The sequence below is a fragment of the Euwallacea fornicatus genome, unplaced genomic scaffold (assembly GCF_040115645.1).
Source record: "Euwallacea fornicatus isolate EFF26 unplaced genomic scaffold, ASM4011564v1 scaffold_90, whole genome shotgun sequence".
Lineage (NCBI taxonomy): Eukaryota > Metazoa > Arthropoda > Insecta > Coleoptera > Curculionidae > Euwallacea > Euwallacea fornicatus.
The window spans coordinates 263,377-279,837 of record NW_027096058.1 but is presented as its reverse complement, the minus strand read 5'-3'; positions in this window follow the sequence as shown (position 1 = coordinate 279,837).

The following is a 16,461-nucleotide window of genomic DNA, read 5'->3' as shown; positions in this document are numbered from 1 at the left end:
CACCGAGATATAGTGAAGCGTTATGAGTCATGATGAAGAGCTAAACGAGATGACTCTATGATCAATTTTATAAGCAATTTGAAGCACATTTGCCGAAGTTACGGACGTTCAAATCTTGAAAAGTCACGAAAGATGTGTGTTTGAGCACATAAATTACTCGTTTTCTAGAAAACTCACCGAGATATAGTGAAGCGTTATGAGTCATGATGAAGAGCTAAACGAGATGACTCTATGATCAATTTTATGAGCAATTTGAAGCACATTTGCCGAAGTTACGGAGGTTCAAAGCTTGAAAAGTCACGAAAGATGTGTGTTTGAGCACATAAATTACTCGTTTTCTAGAAAACTCTCCAAGATACAATGAAGCCTTATTTGTCATGTTAAAGAGCTCGTTGAGGCGATTCTGTGGTCAATTTTTGAAGGTAGTTGGAGCTCATTTGCCGAAGTTACGGAGGTTCAAATCTTGAAAAGTCACGAAAGATGTGTGTTTGAGCACATAAATTACTCGTTTTCTAGAAAACTCACCAAGATACAATGAAGCCTTATTAGTCGTGTTAAATTACTCGTCGAGGTGATTCTGTGGTCAAATTTTGAAGGTAGTTGGAGCTCATTTGCCGAAGTTACGGAGGTTCAAAACTTGAAAAGTCACGAAAGATGTGTGTTTGACCACATAAATTACTCGTTTTCTAGAAAACTCACCAAGATATAATGAAGCCTTATTTGTCACGTTAAAGAGCTCGTCGAGGTGATTCTGTGGTAAAATTTTGAAGGTAGTTGGAGCTCATTTGCCGAAGTTACGGAGGTTCAAAACTTGAAAAGTCACGAAAGATGTGTGTTTGACCACATAAATTACTCGTTTTCTAGAAAACTCACCAAGATATAATGAAGCCTTATTTGTCACGTTAAAGAGCTCGTCGAGGAGATTCTGTGGTAAAATTTTGAAGGTAGTTGGAGCTCATTTGCCGATGTTACGTAGGTTCAAAGCTTGAAAAGTCACGAAAGATGTGTGTTTGAGCACATAAATTACTCGTTTTCTAGAAAACTCACCGAGATATAGTGAAGCGTTATGAGTCATGATGAAGAGCTAAACGAGATGACTCTATGATCAATTTTATAAGCAATTTGAAGCACATTTGCCGAAGTTACGGACGTTCAAATCTTGAAAAGTCACGAAAGATGTGTGTTTGACCACATAAATTACTCGTTTTCTAGAAAACTCACCAAGATATAATGAAGCCTTATTTGTCACGTTAAAGAGCTCGTCGAGGTGATTCTGTGGTAAAATTTTGAAGGTAGTTGGAGCCCATTTGCCGAAGTTACCGAGGTTCAAAACTTGAAAAGTCACGAAAGATGTATGTTTGTGCACATAAATTACTAGTTTTCTAAAAAACTCACCAAGATACAATGAAGCCTTATTTGTCACGTTAAAGTGCTCGTCGAGGAGATTCTGTGGTAAAATTTTGAAGGTAGTTGGAGCTCATTTGCCGAAGTTACGGAGGTTCAAAACTTGAAAAGTCACGAAAGATGTGTGTTTGAGCACATAAATTACTCGTTTTCTGGAAAACTCACCAAGATACAATGAAGCCTTATTTGTCATGTTAAAGAGCTCGTTGAGGCGATTCTGTGGTCAATTTGTGAAGGTAGTTGCAACTCATTTGCCGAAGTTACGGAGATTCAAATCTTGAAAAGTCACGAAAGATGTGTGTTTGAGCACATAAATTACTCGTTTTCTAGAAAACTCACCAAGATATAATAAAGCGTTATGAGTCATGATGAAGAGCTAAACGAGATGACTCTATGATCAATTTTATAAGCAATTTGAAGCACATTTGCCGAAGTTACGGAGGTTCAAAGCTTGAAAAGTCACGAAAGATGTGTGTTTGAGCACATAAATTACTCGTTTTCTAGAAAACTCACCAAGATACAATGAAGCCTTATTAGTCGTGTTAAATTACTCGTCGAGGTGATTCTGTGGTCAAATTTTGAAGGTAGTTGGAGCTCATTTGCCGAAGTTACGGAGGTTCAAAACTTGAAAAGTCACGAAAGAAGTATGTTTGTGCACATAAATTACTCGTTTTCTGGAAAACTCACCAAGATACAATGAAGCCTTATTTGTCATGTTAAAGAGCTCGTTGAGGCGATTCTGTGGTCAATTTGTGAAGGTAGTTGCAACTCATTTGCCGAAGTTACGGAGATTCAAATCTTGAAAAGTCACGAAAGATGTGTGTTTGAGCACATAAATTACTCGTTTTCTAGAAAACTCACCAAGATATAATAAAGCGTTATGAGTCATGATGAAGAGCTAAACGAGATGACTCTATGATCAATTTTATGAGCAATTTGAAGCACATTTGCCGAAGTTACGGAGGTTCAAAGCTTGAAAAGTCACGAAAGATGTGTGTTTGAGCACATAAATTACTCGTTTTCTAGAAAACTCACTAAGATATAATGAAGCCTTATTTGTCATGTTAAAGAGCTCGTTGAGGCGATTCTGTGTTCACTTTTTGAAGGTAGTTGGAGCCCATTTGCCGAAGTTACGGAGGTTCAAAACTTGAAAAGTTACGAAAGATGTATGTTTGTGCACATAAATTACTAGTTTTCTAAAAAACTCTCCAAGATACAATGAAGCCTTATTTGTCATGTTAAAGAGCTCGTTGAGGCGATTCTGTGGTCAATTTTTGAAGGTAGTTGGAGCTCATTTGCCGAAGTTACGGAGGTTCAAATCTTGAAAAGTCACGAAAGATGTGTGTTTGAGCACATAAATTACTCGTTTTCTAGAAAACTCACCAAGATACAATGAAGCCTTATTAGTCGTGTTAAATTACTCGTCGAGGTGATTCTGTGGTCAAATTTTGAAGGTAGTTGGAGCTCATTTGCCGAAGTTACGGAGGTTCAAAACTTGAAAAGTCACGAAAGATGTGTGTTTGACCACATAAATTACCCGTTTTCTAGAAAACTCACCAAGATATAATGACGCCTTATTTGTCACGTTAAAGAGCTCGTCGAGGAGATTCTGTGGTAAAATTTTGAAGGTAGTTGGAGCTCATTTGCCGAAGTTACGGAGGTTCAAAACTTGAAAAGTCACGAAAGATGTGTGTTTGACCACATAAATTACTCGTTTTCTAGAAAACTCACCAAGATATAATGAAGCCTTATTTGTCACGTTAAAGAGCTCGTTGAGGCGATTCTGTGGTCAATTTGTGAAGGTAGTTGCAACTCATTTGCCGAAGTTACGGAGATTCAAATCTTGAAAAGTCACGAAAGATGTGTGTTTGAGCACATAAATTACTCGTTTTCTAGAAAACTCACCAAGATATAATAAAGCGTTATGAGTCATGATGAAGAGCTAAACGAGATGACTCTATGATCAATTTTATAAGCAATTTGAAGCACATTTGCCGAAGTTACGGAGGTTCAAAGCTTGAAAAGTCACGAAAGATGTGTGTTTGAGCACATAAATTACTCGTTTTCTAGAAAACTCACCAAGATACAATGAAGCCTTATTAGTCGTGTTAAATTACTCGTCGAGGTGATTCTGTGGTCAAATTTTGAAGGTAGTTGGAGCTCATTTGCCGAAGTTACGGAGGTTCAAAACTTGAAAGTCACGAAAGAAGTATGTTTGTGCACATAAATTACTCGTTTTCTGGAAAACTCACCAAGATACAATGAAGCCTTATTTGTCATGTTAAAGAGCTCGTTGAGGCGATTCTGTGGTCAATTTGTGAAGGTAGTTGCAACTCATTTGCCGAAGTTACGGAGATTCAAATCTTGAAAAGTCACGAAAGATGTGTGTTTGAGCACATAAATTACTCGTTTTCTAGAAAACTCACCAAGATATAATAAAGCGTTATGAGTCATGATGAAGAGCTAAACGAGATGACTCTATGATCAATTTTATGAGCAATTTGAAGCACATTTGCCGAAGTTACGGAGGTTCAAAGCTTGAAAAGTCACGAAAGATGTGTGTTTGAGCACATAAATTACTCGTTTTCTAGAAAACTCACTAAGATATAATGAAGCCTTATTTGTCATGTTAAAGAGCTCGTTGAGGCGATTCTGTGTTCACTTTTTGAAGGTAGTTGGAGCCCATTTGCCGAAGTTACGGAGGTTCAAAACTTGAAAAGTCACGAAAGATGTATGTTTGTGCACATAAATTACTAGTTTTCTAAAAAACTCTCCAAGATACAATGAAGCCTTATTTGTCATGTTAAAGAGCTCGTTGAGGCGATTCTGTGGTCAATTTTTGAAGGTAGTTGGAGCTCATTTGCCGAAGTTACGGAGGTTCAAATCTTGAAAAGTCACGAAAGATGTGTGTTTGAGCAAATAAATTACTCGTTTTCTAGAAAACTCACCAAGATACAATGAAGCCTTATTAGTCGTGTTAAATTACTCGTCGAGGTGATTCTGTGGTCAAATTTTGAAGGTAGTTGGAGCTCATTTGCCGAAGTTACGGAGGTTCAAAACTTGAAAAGTCACGAAAGATGTGTGTTTGACCACATAAATTACCCGTTTTCTAGAAAACTCACCAAGATATAATGATGCCTTGTTTGTCACGTTAAAGAGCTCGTCGAGGAGATTCTGTGGTAAAATTTTGAAGGTAGTTGGAGCTCATTTGCCGAAGTTACGGAGGTTCAAAACTTGAAAAGTCACGAAAGATGTGTGTTTGACCACATAAATTACTCGTTTTCTAGAAAACTCACCAAGATATAATGAAGCCTTATTTGTCACGTTAAAGAGCTCGTCGAGGTGATTCTGTGGTAAAATTTTGAAGGTAGTTGGAGCCCATTTGCCGAAGTTACCGAGGTTCAAAACTTGAAAAGTCACGAAAGATGTATGTTTGAGCACATAAATTACCCGTTTTCTAGAAAACTCACCAAGATATAATGAAGCCTTATTTGTCACGTTAAAGAGCTCGTCGAGGAGATTCTGTGGTAAAATTTTGAAGGTAGTTGGAGCTCATTTGCCGAAGTTACGGAGGTTCAAAACTTGAAAAGTCACGAAAGAAGTATGTTTGTGCACATAAATTACTCGTTTTCTGGAAAACTCACCAAGATACAATGAAGCCTTATTTGTCATGTTAAAGAGCTCGTTGAGGCGATTCTGTGGTCACTTTTTGAAGGTAGTTGGAGCCCATTTGCCGAAGTTACGGACGTTCAAATCTTGAAAAGTCACGAAAGATGTGTGTTTGAGCACATAAATTACTCGTTTTCTAGAAAACTCACCAAGATATAATGAAGCCTTATTTGTCACGTTAAAGAGCTCGTCGAGGTGATTCTGTGGTAAAATTTTGAAGGTAGTTGGAGCTCATTTGACGAAGTTACGGAGGTTCAAAACTTGAAAAGTCACGAAAGATGTGTGTTTGAGCACATAAATTACCCGTTTTCTAGAAAACTCACCAAGATATAATGAAGCCTTATTTGTTACGTTAAAGAGCTCGTCGAGGAGATTCTGTGGTAAAATTTTGAAGGTAGTTGGAGCTCATTTGCCGAAGTTACGGAGGTTCAAAACTTGAAAAGTCACGAAAGATGTGTGTTTGAGCACATAAATTACTCGTTTTCTAGAAAACTCACCAAGATACAATGAAGCCTTATTAGTCGTGTTAAATTACTCGTCGAGGTGATTCTGTGGTAAAATTTTGAAGGTAGTTGGAGCTCATTTGCCGAAGTTACGGAGGTTCAAAACTTGAAAAGTCACGAAAGATGTGTGTTTGACCACATAAATTACTCGTTTTCTAGAAAACTCACCAAGATATAATGAAGCCTTATTTGTCACGTTAAAGAGCTCGTCGAGGAGATTCTGTGGTAAAATTTTGAATGTAGTTGGAGCTCATTTGCCGAAGTTACGGAGGTTCAAAACTTGAAAAGTCACGAAAGAAGTATGTTTGTGCACATAAATTACTCGTTTTCTGGAAAACTCACCAAGATACAATGAAGCCTTATTTGTCATGTTAAAGAGCTCGTTGAGGCGATTCTGTGGTCAATTTGTGAAGGTAGTTGCAACTCATTTGCCGAAGTTACGGAGATTCAAATCTTGAAAAGTCACGAAAGATGTGTGTTTGAGCACATAAATTACTCGTTTTCTAGAAAACTCACCAAGATATAATAAAGCGTTATGAGTCATGATGAAGAGCTAAACGAGATGACTCTATGATCAATTTTATAAGCAATTTGAAGCACATTTGCCGAAGTTACGGAGGTTCAAAGCTTGAAAAGTCACGAAAGATGTGTGTTTGAGCACATAAATTACTCGTTTTCTAGAAAACTCACTAAGATATAATGAAGCCTTATTTGTCATGTTAAAGAGCTCGTTGAGGCGATTCTGTGTTCACTTTTTGAAGGTAGTTTTAGCCCATTTGCCGAAGTTACGGAGGTTCAAAACTTGAAAAGTCACGAAAGATGTATGTTTGTGCACGTAAATTACTAGTTTTCTAAAAAACTCACCAAGATACAATGAAGCCTTATTTGTCATGTTAAAGAGCTCGTTGAGGCGATTCTGTTGTCAATTTTTGAAGGTAGTTGGAGCTCATTTGCCGAAGTTACGGAGGTTCAAATCTTGAAAAGTCACGAAAGATGTGTGTTTGAGCACATAAATTACTCGTTTTCTAGAAAACTCACCAAGATACAATGAAGCCTTATTAGTCGTGTTAAATTACTCGTCGAGGTGATTCTGTGGTCAAATTTTGAAGGTAGTTGGAGCTCATTTGCCGAAGTTACGGAGGTTCAAAACTTGAAAAGTCACGAAAGATGTATGTTTGTGCACGTAAATTACTAGTTTTCTAAAAAACTCACCAAGATACAATGAAGCCTTATTTGTCATGTTAAAGAGCTCGTTGAGGCGATTCTGTGGTCAATTTTTGAAGGTAGTTGGAGCTCATTTGCCGAAGTTACGGAGGTTCAAATCTTGAAAAGTCACGAAAGATGTGTGTTTGAGCACATAAATTACTCGTTTTCTAGAAAACTCACCAATATACAATGAAGCCTTATTTGTCATGTTAAAGAGCTCGTCGAGGAGATTCTGTGGTAAAATTTTGAAGGTATTTGGAGCTTATTTGCCGATGTTACGTAGGTTCAAATCTTGAAAAGTCACGAAAGATGTGTGTTTGAGCACATAAATTACTCGTTTTCTAGAAAACTCACCGAGATATAGTGAAGCGTTATGAGTCATGATGAAGAGCTAAACGAGATGACTCTATGATCAATTTTATAAGCAATTTGAAGCACATTTGCCGAAGTTACGGACGTTCAAATCTTGAAAAGTCACGAAAGATGTGTGTTTGAGCACATAAATTACTAGTTTTCTAAAAAACTCACCAAGATACAATGAAGCCTTATTTGTCATGTTAAAGAGCTCGTCGAGGAGATTCTGTGGTCAAATTTTGAAGGTAGTTGGAGCTCATTTGACGAAGTTACGGAGGTTCAAAGCTTGAAAAGTCACGAAAGATGTGTGTTTGAGCACATAAATTACCCGTTTTCTAGAAAACTCACCAAGATATAATGAAGCCTTATTTGTTACGTTAAAGAGCTCGTCGAGGAGATTCTGTGGTAAAATTTTGAAGGTAGTTGGAGCTCATTTGCCGAAGTTACGGAGGTTCAAAACTTGAAAAGTCACGAAAGATGTGTGTTTGAGCACATAAATTACTCGTTTTCTAGAAAACTCACCAAGATACAATGAAGCCTTATTAGTCGTGTTAAATTACTCGTCGAGGTGATTCTGTGGTCAAATTTTGAAGGTAGTTGGAGCTCATTTGCCGAAGTTACGGAGGTTCAAAACTTGAAAAGTCACGAAAGATGTGTGTTTGACCACATAAATTACTCGTTTTCTAGAAAACTCACCGAGATATAGTGAAGCGTTATGAGTCATGATGAAGAGCTAAACGAGATGACTCTATGATCAATTTTATAAGCAATTTGAAGCACATTTGCCGAAGTTACGGACGTTCAAATCTTGAAAAGTCACGAAAGATGTGTGTTTGAGCACATAAATTACTAGTTTTCTAAAAAACTCACCAAGATACAATGAAGCCTTATTTGTCATGTTAAAGAGCTCGTCGAGGAGATTCTGTGGTCAAATTTTGAAGGTAGTTGGAGCTCATTTGCCGAAGTTACGGAGGTTCAAAACTTGAAAAGTCACGAAAGATGTGTGTTTGAGCACATAAATTACTCGTTTTCTAGAAAACTCACCAAGATACAATGAAGCCTTATTAGTCGTGTTAAATTACTCGTCGAGGTGATTCTGTGGTCAAATTTTGAAGGTAGTTGGAGCTCATTTGCCGAAGTTACGGAGGTTCAAAACTTGAAAAGTCACGAAAGATGTGTGTTTGACCACATAAATTACTCGTTTTCTAGAAAACTCACCAAGATATAATGAAGCCTTATTTGTCACGTTAAAGAGCTCATCGAGGTGATTCTGTGGTAAAATTTTGAAGGTAGTTGGAGCTCATTTGCCGAAGTTACGGAGGTTCAAAACTTGAAAAGTCACGAAAGATGTGTGTTTGACCACATAAATTACTCGTTTTCTAGAAAACTCACCAAGATATAATGAAGCCTTATTTGTCACGTTAAAGAGCTCATCGAGGTGATTCTGTGGTAAAATTTTGAAGGTAGTTGGAGCTCATTTGACGAAGTTACGGAGGTTCAAAGCTTGAAAAGTCACGAAAGATGTGTGTTTGAGCACATAAATTACCCGTTTTCTAGAAAACTCACCAAGATATAATGAAGCCTTATTTGTTACGTTAAAGAGCTCGTCGAGGAGATTCTGTGGTAAAATTTTGAAGGTAGTTGGAGCTCATTTGCCGAAGTTACGGAGGTTCAAAACTTGAAAAGTCACGAAAGATGTGTGTTTGAGCACATAAATTACTCGTTTTCTAGAAAACTCACCAAGATACAATGAAGCCTTATTAGTCGTGTTAAATTACTCGTCGAGGTGATTCTGTGGTCAAATTTTGAAGGTAGTTGGAGCTCATTTGCCGAAGTTACGGAGGTTCAAAACTTGAAAAGTCACGAAAGATGTGTGTTTGACCACATAAATTACTCGTTTTCTAGAAAACTCACCAAGATATAATGAAGCCTTATTTGTCACGTTAAAGAGCTCGTCGAGGAGATTCTGTGGTAAAATTTTGAATGTAGTTGGAGCTCATTTGCCGAAGTTACGGAGGTTCAAAACTTGAAAAGTCACGAAAGAAGTATGTTTGTGCACATAAATTACTCGTTTTCTGGAAAACTCACCAAGATACAATGAAGCCTTATTTGTCATGTTAAAGAGCTCGTTGAGGCGATTCTGTGGTCAATTTGTGAAGGTAGTTGCAACTCATTTGCCGAAGTTACGGAGATTCAAAACTTGAAAAGTCACGAAAGATGTGTGTTTGAGCACATAAATTACTCGTTTTCTAGAAAACTCACCAAGATACAATGAAGCCTTAGTAGTCGTGTTAAATTACTCGTCGAGGTGATTCTGTGGTCAAATTTTGAAGGTAGTTGGAGCCCATTTGCCGAAGTTACCGAAGTTCAAAACTTGAAAAGTCACGAAAGATGTATGTTTGAGCACATAAATTACCCGTTTTCTAGAAAACTCACCAAGATATAATGAAGCCTTATTTGTCACGTTAAAGAGCTCGTCGAGGAGATTCTGTGGTAAAATTTTGAATGTAGTTGGAGCTCATTTGCCGAAGTTACGGAGGTTCAAAACTTGAAAAGTCACGAAAGAAGTATGTTTGTGCACATAAATTACTCGTTTTCTGGAAAACTCACCAAGATACAATGAAGCCTTATTTGTCATGTTAAAGAGCTCGTTGAGGCGATTCTGTGGTCAATTTGTGAAGGTAGTTGCAACTCATTTGCCGAAGTTACGGAGATTCAAATCTTGAAAAGTCACGAAAGATGTGTGTTTGAGCACATAAATTACTCGTTTTCTAGAAAACTCACCAAGATATAATAAAGCGTTATGAGTCATGATGAAGAGCTAAACGAGATGACTCTATGATCAATTTTATAAGCAATTTGAAGCACATTTGCCGAAGTTACGGAGGTTCAAATCTTGAAAAGTCACGAAAGATGTGTGTTTGAGCACATAAATTACTCGTTTTCTAGAAAACTCACCAAGATACAATGAAGCCTTATTAGTCGTGTTAAATTACTCGTCGAGGTGATTCTGTGGTCAAATTTTGAAGGTAGTTGGAGCTCATTTGCCGAAGTTACGGAGGTTCAAAACTTGAAAAGTCACGAAAGATGTATGTTTGTGCACGTAAATTACTAGTTTTCTAAAAAACTCACCAAGATACAATGAAGCCTTATTTGTCATGTTAAAGAGCTCGTCGAGGAGATTCTGTGGTCAAATTTTGAAGGTAGTTGGAGCTCATTTGCCGAAGTTACGGAGGTTCAAATCTTGAAAAGTCACGAAAGATGTGTGTTTGAGCACATAAATTACTCGTTTTCTAGAAAACTCACCAAGATACAATGAAGCCTTATTTGTCATGTTAAAGAGCTCGTCGAGGAGATTCTGTGGTAAAATTTTGAAGGTATTTGGAGCTCATTTGCCGATGTTACGTAGTTTCAAAACTTGAAAAGTCACGAAAGATGTGTGTTTGAGCACATAAATTACTCGTTTTCTAGAAAACTCACCAAGATACAATGAAGCCTTATTTGTCATGTTAAAGAGCTCGTCGAGGTGATTCTGTGGTCAAATTTTGAAGGTAGTTGGAGCTCATTTGCCGAAGTTACGGAGGTTCAAAACTTGAAAAGTCACGAAAGATGTATGTTTGTGCACGTAAATTACTAGTTTTCTAAAAAACTCACCAAGATACAATGAAGCCTTATTTGTCATGTTAAAGAGCTCGTTGAGGCGATTCTGTGGTCAATTTTTGAAGGTAGTTGGAGCTCATTTGCCGAAGTTACGGAGGTTCAAATCTTGAAAAGTCACGAAAGATGTGTGTTTGAGCACATAAATTACTCGTTTTCTAGAAAACTCACCAATATACAATGAAGCCTTATTTGTCATGTTAAAGAGCTCGTCGAGGAGATTCTGTGGTAAAATTTTGAAGGTATTTGGAGCTCATTTGCCGATGTTACGTAGGTTCAAATCTTGAAAAGTCACGAAAGATGTGTGTTTGAGCACATAAATTACTCGTTTTCTAGAAAACTCACCGAGATATAGTGAAGCGTTATGAGTCATGATGAAGAGCTAAACGAGATGACTCTATGATCAATTTTATAAGCAATTTGAAGCACATTTGCCGAAGTTACGGACGTTCAAATCTTGAAAAGTCACGAAAGATGTATGTTTGTGCACGTAAATTACTAGTTTTCTAAAAAACTCACCAAGATACAATGAAGCCTTATTTGTCATGTTAAAGAGCTCGTTGAGGCGATTCTGTGGTCAATTTTTGAAGGTAGTTGGAGCTCATTTGCCGAAGTTACGGAGGTTCAAATCTTGAAAAGTCACGAAAGATGTGTGTTTGAGCACATAAATTACTCGTTTTCTAGAAAACTCACCAAGATACAATGAAGCCTTATTAGTCGTGTTAAATTACTCGTCGAGGTGATTCTGTGGTCAAATTTTGAAGGTAGTTGGAGCTCATTTGCCGAAGTTACGGAGGTTCAAAACTTGAAAAGTCACGAAAGATGTATGTTTGTGCACGTAAATTACTAGTTTTCTAAAAAACTCACCAAGATACAATGAAGCCTTATTTGTCATGTTAAAGAGCTCGTTGAGGCGATTCTGTGGTCAATTTTTGAAGGTAGTTGGAGCTCATTTGCCGAAGTTACGGAGGTTCAAATCTTGAAAAGTCACGAAAGATGTGTGTTTGAGCACATAAATTACTCGTTTTCTAGAAAACTCACCGAGATATAGTGAAGCGTTATGAGTCATGATGAAGAGCTAAACGAGATGACTCTATGATCAATTTTATAAGCAATTTGAAGCACATTTGCCGAAGTTACGGACGTTCAAATCTTGAAAAGTCACGAAAGATGTGTGTTTGAGCACATAAATTACTAGTTTTCTAAAAAACTCACCAAGATACAATGAAGCCTTATTTGTCATGTTAAAGAGCTCGTCGAGGAGATTCTGTGGTCAAATTTTGAAGGTAGTTGGAGCTCATTTGACGAAGTTACGGAGGTTCAAAGCTTGAAAAGTCACGAAAGATGTGTGTTTGAGCACATAAATTACTCGTTTTGTAGAAAACTCACTAAGATATAATGAAGCCTTATTTGTCATGTTAAAGAGCTCGTTGAGGCGATTCTGTGTTCACTTTTTGAAGGTAGTTGGAGCCCATTTGCCGAAGTTACGGACGTTCAAATCTTGAAAAGTCACGAAAGATGTGTGTTTGAGCACATAAATTACTAGTTTTCTAAAAAACTCACCAAGATACAATGAAGCCTTATTTGTCATGTTAAAGAGCTCGTCGAGGAGATTCTGTGGTCAAATTTTGAAGGTAGTTGGAGCTCATTTGACGAAGTTACGGAGGTTCAAAGCTTGAAAAGTCACGAAAGATGTGTGTTTGAGCACATAAATTACCCGTTTTCTAGAAAACTCACCAAGATATAATGAAGCCTTATTTGTTACGTTAAAGAGCTCGTCGAGGAGATTCTGTGGTAAAATTTTGAAGGTAGTTGGAGCTCATTTGCCGAAGTTACGGAGGTTCAAAACTTGAAAAGTCACGAAAGATGTGTGTTTGAGCACATAAATTACTCGTTTTCTAGAAAACTCACCAAGATACAATGAAGCCTTATTAGTCGTGTTAAATTACTCGTCGAGGTGATTCTGTGGTCAAATTTTGAAGGTAGTTGGAGCTCATTTGCCGAAGTTACGGAGGTTCAAAACTTGAAAAGTCACGAAAGATGTGTGTTTGACCACATAAATTACTCGTTTTCTAGAAAACTCACCAAGATATAATGAAGCCTTATTTGTCACGTTAAAGAGCTCATCGAGGTGATTCTGTGGTAAAATTTTGAAGGTAGTTGGAGCTCATTTGCCGAAGTTACGGAGGTTCAAAACTTGAAAAGTCACGAAAGATGTGTGTTTGACCACATAAATTACTCGTTTTCTAGAAAACTCACCAAGATATAATGAAGCCTTATTTGTCACGTTAAAGAGCTCGTCGAGGTGATTCTGTGGTAAAATTTTGAAGGTAGTTGGAGCTCATTTGCCGAAGTTACGGAGATTCAAATCTTGAAAAGTCACGAAAGATGTGTGTTTGAGCACATAAATTACTCGTTTTCTAGAAAACTCACCAAGATACAATGAAGCCTTATTAGTCGTGTTAAATTACTCGACGAGGTGATTCTGTGGTCAAATTTTGAAGGTAGTTGGAGCTCATTTGCCGAAGTTACGGAGGTTCAAAACTTGAAAAGTCACGAAAGAAGTATGTTTGTGCACATAAATTACTCGTTTTCTGGAAAACTCACCAAGATACAATGAAGCCTTATTTGTCATGTTAAAGAGCTCGTTGAGGCGATTCTGTGGTCAATTTGTGAAGGTAGTTGCAACTCATTTGCCGAAGTTACGGAGATTCAAATCTTGAAAAGTCACGAAAGATGTGTGTTTGAGCACATAAATTACTCGTTTTCTAGAAAACTCACCAAGATATAATAAAGCGTTATGAGTCATGATGAAGAGCTAAACGAGATGACTCTATGATCAATTTTATAAGCAATTTGAAGCACATTTGCCGAAGTTACGGAGGTTCAAAGCTTGAAAAGTCACGAAAGATGTGTGTTTGAGCACATAAATTACTCGTTTTCTAGAAAACTCACTAAGATATAATGAAGCCTTATTTGTTACGTTAAAGAGCTCGTTGAGGCGATTCTGTGGTCAATTTTTGAAGGTAGTTGGAGCTCATTTGCCGAAGTTACGGAGGTTCAAAACTTGAAAAGTCACGAAAGATGTGTGTTTGACCACATAAATTACCCGTTTTCTAGAAAACTCACCAAGATATAATGACGCCTTATTTGTCACGTTAAAGAGCTCGTTGAGGCGATTCTGTGGTCAATTTTTGAAGGTAGTTGGAGCTCATTTGCCGAAGTTACGGAGGTTCAAATCTTGAAAAGTCACGAAAGATGTGTGTTTGAGCACATAAATTACTCGTTTTCTAGAAAACTCACCAAGATACAATGAAGCCTTATTTGTCATGTTAAAGAGCTCGTCGAGGAGATTCTGTGGTAAAATTTTGAAGGTAGTTGGAGCCCATTTGCCGAAGTTACCGAGGTTCAAAACTTGAAAAGTCACGAAAGATGTATGTTTGTGCACATAAATTACTAGTTTTCTAAAAAACTCACCAAGATACAATGAAGCCTTATTTGTCATGTTAAAGAGCTCGTCGAGGAGATTCTGTGGTAAAATTTTGAAGGTATTTGGAGCTCATTTGCCGATGTTACGTAGGTTCAAAGCTTGAAAAGTCACGAAAGATGTGTGTTTGAGCACATAAATTACTCGTTTTCTAGAAAACTCACCGAGATATAGTGAAGCGTTATGAGTCATGATGAAGAGCTAAACGAGATGACTCTATGATCAATTTTATAAGCAGTTTGAAGCACATTTGCCGAAGTTACGGACGTTCAAATCTTGAAAAGTCACGAAAGATGTGTGTTTGAGCACATAAATTACTAGTTTTCTAAAAAACTCACCAAGATACAATGAAGCCTTATTTGTCATGTTAAAGAGCTCGTAGATGCGATTCTGTGGTCAAATTTTGAAGGTAGTTGGAGCTCATTTGCCGAAGTTACGGAGGTTCAAATCTTGAAAAGTCACGAAAGATGTGTGTTTGAGCACATAAATTACTCGTTTTCTAGAAAACTCACTAAGATATAATGAAGCCTTATTTGTCATGTTAAAGAGCTCGTTGAGGCGATTCTGTGTTCACTTTTTGAAGGTAGTTGGAGCCCATTTGCCGAAGTTACGGAGGTTCAAAACTTGAAAAGTCACGAAAGATGTATGTTTGTGCACATAAATTACTAGTTTTCTAAAAAACTCACCAAGATACAATGAAGCCTTATTTGTCATGTTAAAGAGCTCGTTGAGGCGATTCTGTGGTCAATTTTTGAAGGTAGTTGGAGCTCATTTGCCGAAGTTACGGAGGTTCAAATCTTGAAAAGTCACGAAAGATGTGTGTTTGAGCACATAAATTACTCGTTTTCTAGAAAACTCACCAAGATACAATGAAGCCTTATTTGTCATGTTAAAGAGCTCGTCGAGGAGATTCTGTGGTAAAATTTTGAAGGTATTTGGAGCTCATTTGCCGATGTTACGGAGGTTCAAATCTTGAAAAGTCACGAAAGATGTGTGTTTGAGCACATAAATTACTCGTTTTCTAGAAAACTCACCAAGATACAATGAAGCCTTATTTGTCATGTTAAAGAGCTCGTCGAGGAGATTCTGTGGTAAAATTTTGAAGGTATTTGGAGCTCATTTGCCGATGTTACGTAGGTTCAAAACTTGAAAAGTCACGAAAGATGTGTGTTTGAGCACATAAATTACTCGTTTTCTAGAAAACTCACCAAGATACAATGAAGCCTTATTTGTCATGTTAAAGAGCTCGTCGAGGTGATTCTGTGGTCAAATTTTGAAGGTAGTTGGAGCTCATTTGCCGAAGTTACGGAGGTTCAAAACTTGAAAAGTCACGAAAGAAGTATGTTTGTGCACATAAATTACTCGTTTTCTGGAAAACTCACCAAGATACAATGAAGCCTTATTTGTCATGTTAAAGAGCTCGTTGAGGCGATTCTGTGGTCAAATTTTGAAGGTAGTTGGAGCTCATTTGCCGAAGTTACGTAGGTTCAAATCTTGAAAAGTCACGAAAGATGTGTGTTTGAGCACATAAATTACTCGTTTTCTAGAAAACTCACCAAGATACAATGAAGCCTTATTTGTCATGTTAAAGAGCTCGTCGAGGAGATTCTGTGGTAAAATTTTGAAGGTATTTGGAGCTCATTTGCCGATGTTACGTAGGTTCAAAACTTGAAAAGTCACGAAAGATGTGCGTTTGAGCACATAAATTACTCGTTTTCTAGAAAACTCACCAAGATACAATGAAGCCTTATTTGTCATGTTAAAGAGCTCGTCGAGGTGATTCTGTGGTCAAATTTTGAAGGTAGTTGGAGCTCATTTGCCGAAGTTACGGAGGTTCAAAACTTGAAAAGTCACGAAAGAAGTATGTTTGTGCACATAAATTACTCGTTTTCTGGAAAACTCACCAAGATACAATGAAGCCTTATTTGTCATGTTAAAGAGCTCGTTGAGGCGATTCTGTGGTCAAATTTTGAAGGTAGTTGGAGCTCATTTGCCGAAGTTACGTAGGTTCAAATCTTGAAAAGTCACGAAAGATGTGTGTTTGACCACATAAATTACTCGTTTTCTAGAAAACTCACCAAGATATAATGAAGCCTTATTTGTCAGGTTAAAGAGCTCGTCGAGGTGATTCTGTGGTAAAATTTTGAAGGTAGTTGGAGCCCATTTGCCGAAGTTACCGAG